The 3,645-nt window shown below is 37.6% G+C and overlaps 1 pseudogene; it reads left to right on the forward strand.

The window, feature by feature from the left end:
* The first annotated feature begins 1,313 nt into the window (after positions 1 to 1,313).
* LOC145243460 (U2 spliceosomal RNA) lies at positions 1,314 to 1,451 on the forward strand (annotated as a pseudogene).
* Positions 1,452 to 3,645: the final 2,194 nt, after the last annotated feature.

A 3,645-nucleotide genomic window follows, 5' to 3' on the forward strand; every position in this document is an offset into this window, starting at 1 on the left:
CTGACCTCACCCACTCTCCTCCACACCTCCCATTTCCCTGCACTTTCTTTTCTCCCCTGCTACACTTTGGTCCGTGGCAGCGGCCGGTGCAATTTTTTCCGCACAGTGCCGGGGAAAAGGGGTATACCACCGCAGATGCGCAACATCGCACCACTTTTTTTTTAAATGCACGCACACACACACACACACACACACACATACAGAAATTGTATATATATATATATATATATATATATATATATATATATATATATATATATATATATATATCCTTTTTGCAAAAACGCTGGGGTTTTCATTAGTTAGTTTAGAGTCCACAGATTTAATGAGGTATTGTGGTAAATGTTGCCAGTCAAGAGTAAAGTCGCCAAAGACTCCAATTTTTACTTTAGTTACAAAGACCCTGCAACACTTCCCTCCCCAGATCTTATAGGGCCTTGTGCCTAAATTTGTTTTGTCTTTTGGAGATTTTACTTTTTAAAATTTTTAATTTTATAATGGATTTTTTTCTTTAAACGAAATAAATTAAATATGAAGATCAAAGTGTAGTATCTGTTCCGACAGATACTGCAAGAAAAGACCATATGCGGGGGAAACCCCACATATAAGACCTTGGTCAATGTAGGGGAAACCCTTCATACCAATTGTCACTATCCAGCTCCCCTACTCCCCGTGGAGCTGGCCCCCATTTCCCCTTCACTCCTCACAATAAACACCGGCCTTGTGTCTAATTTGCCCGGTGGGGGAGCAAATAAATACCAACCCCACATATAAGGCCTTGGTCAATGTAGGGGAAACCCTTCATACCAATTGTCACTATCCAGCTCCCCCTACTCCCTGAGGAGCTGGTCCCCATTTCCTCTTCACTCCTCACATTAAAAATCGGCCTTGTGCACAATTTGCTCGGTGGGGGAGAAAATAAATACCAACCCCACATATAAGACCTTTGTCAATGTAGGGGCAACCAGCTCCCCTACTCCTCGGGGAGTTGGTCCCTATTTCCCCTTCACTCCTCACATTAAAAATAGGCCTTGCGTCCAATTTGCTCGGAGGGGGAGCAAATAAATACAGCTTTTCTTGGCCTTTTGGCCAAGATCAAAGTGTAGTATTTGTCCGGCACATACTGCAATCAAACACTATATGTTGGGGCAACACCACATATAAGACCTTGGTCAATCTAGGATCCACCCTTTATACCAATTCTCACTATCCAGCTCCCCTACTTCCCGGGGGGTTGGTCCTCATTTCCCTTTCACTGCTCACATTAAAAATCGGCCTTGTGCCTAATTTGCTCGGTGGGGGAGCATATAAATACCCTTTTCTTGGCTTTTTGGCCAAGATCAAAGTGTAGTATATGTTCTTACTACATGCTGTACTTATGTAACATTGTGATATTAAGTGTGGGATCACTTCTCTGTATTAATTTAATGTAAAATGATCATCCACTTTACAACCAGCCAGTCTCAAAGCCATTCAAGTCATTCTCCAGATCATTCAAGTTGCTTTTGAAGGATTCCAATTATTTTTTAAGCATTCAAGTCATTCTTAAAGTCATTCAATCCATCCTTAAGTTCATTAAAGTCATTCTAAGTCATTTATTTTTTTATTTATTTAAGTCATTCCCGCCCATTTTTCGGTCATTTTAGTTTATCTTTAAGAATTTCATGTCAATCCTACATTCATGCATTCATGGATGGGTTTAGTAACATAATATTTAAGATATTCTGAATATCCTAACTTGTTAGGAAAAGTCACCACAGGGAAAGTCACCATTTAGGCAAGCAGAAAACACATCCATCTTGATCTATAGAAATCAAACGCGAAGTAATTTTCATAGCTGAATAGAGGAAGTAACTCTTATAACTGAAATAAATAAGCTTACTACCGGTTTTAAAAGCAACTGTTGTCAGATATTAATAATTGAAAATAAATTCAATTCAATATAAATTAACTGAAAAATAAATTAAATAAACCGACTTTAAATGATATTTCTAAATAGAACCATTAAAAATTCTATTAACAACAAACAATTAATAACATTTAGCGAATTATTAAAAAAGATTTTTTTAAATGTAATATGCAAATTGAATATAGATTTCTTCTGAATAAATTACATACATAGAAATCATGCTGGAATAAAAATGTATATAAGTCAGGAGGAAAGGGCACTCTTAGCAGCTGCTCCCCAGACCTGGCAGCAGTACTCGCTTAGAGCATATTTGGCTATTGTACAGATAGAGAATTGTGTTGGGAGTGAAATACCTTCTGGTACAGTAGAATGATTCGACCGTTTTTACAGCAACCTTGGCAACTGATTTGATGTAACTTTTCCATTTCAGGTGAGGACTGAAGGTCAGTCTCAGAGGCTTGTCGAAACAGGGTGTTTCTTTAATACGACGACCATTCATTTCAATTAGGGCCAAGTGGGGATCATAGCGCTGGTGATAAAATCATGGAAGCTAGATTTTGGATGTATTAAAGATAAACTAGCCATTTGTCGCCCCTATTGAATCATAATTTCAACAAGAATAGTCTAATCAATGACAAACAATGTTAAATTTGTCTTGCTAGATATATAGATGATATTTTAAGCGTAATCAGTGAATCTATTGACGGGGACTTGGTTTGTGAAACAATATCTATTGACATATCATTTTTCATTAACACGTTTTAACACGAAGGCTTACTTCACGTGCTCGCTAGCTTTGGAATCTTTGGGAATATCTTTTCAACTATCTTTCTCTCTGATAAGTGTAGTCGTTAGTGAGTAAAAGGCCAAAGCACATAGTAGCTGTTGTGTAACGGGGAACAGCAGGGCTCATTAACAGGTACATGTATAACAGGGTATAATGGTGGTGACGACAATTAATACGGAATCAGAGATGTATGATACAGTTCTTAACACATACAGGAAGGAGGAGATACTTCATTTATGATGATGGTGGGGAAGACACATAATTTTCGAAGGGTACACAATGTTCATTATAAGATGATAAACACAATTACCTTTCGTTCGTGATGAAGGATGACACAAGACAACAGTTACAACATAATGATGACTTCTTTATTCATCTGATCGACCAGTTGAATGACGTCAGGAATTCAAACTTGGATCTACATGGTTAATCTTCTACCCTTCGCCTCTAAGAGACTTTCCTCTCCAACTGATTATGTCAACTCTTGGCTGATCAACTGACTCTCTCTCTCTCTCTCTCTCTCTCTCTCTCTCTCTCTCTCTCTCTCTCTCTCCTCTCTCTCTCTCTCTCTGGCTTACTGACTAAAATCCGAACCCATAGAATTCTATATTGGGAAATGTCCTTTGTCTATGACGTCAGAAGTGTGTTTTCAAACGTGATTATTTCACGTGGCTTTTCGTATGTTTGTCCAAACACCCTTTTGGCAAAGAAAAGAATCCTAACCTAAGCTATTTTTTAACCTAACCTACTTTTTTTAAAAATACATTTTTCTTTTGCGTTGTCGATTTTTTTAACTGGAATTTTAATATTCAGATTTCTAAAAGAATCGGATAATCGACTTAATTCCTAACATTCCATTTCTTAAGTCTGCCTACATGGTTCGATTCTAGGTTTATCGTAATCTCATCTTCACATCCGGTATTCTTCTTATTTACATGGAAAGGGGACA

This window comes from Euprymna scolopes, chromosome 2 (assembly GCF_053919585.1).
Source record: "Euprymna scolopes isolate OS-2025 chromosome 2, ASM5391958v1, whole genome shotgun sequence".
Lineage (NCBI taxonomy): Eukaryota > Metazoa > Mollusca > Cephalopoda > Sepiida > Sepiolidae > Euprymna > Euprymna scolopes.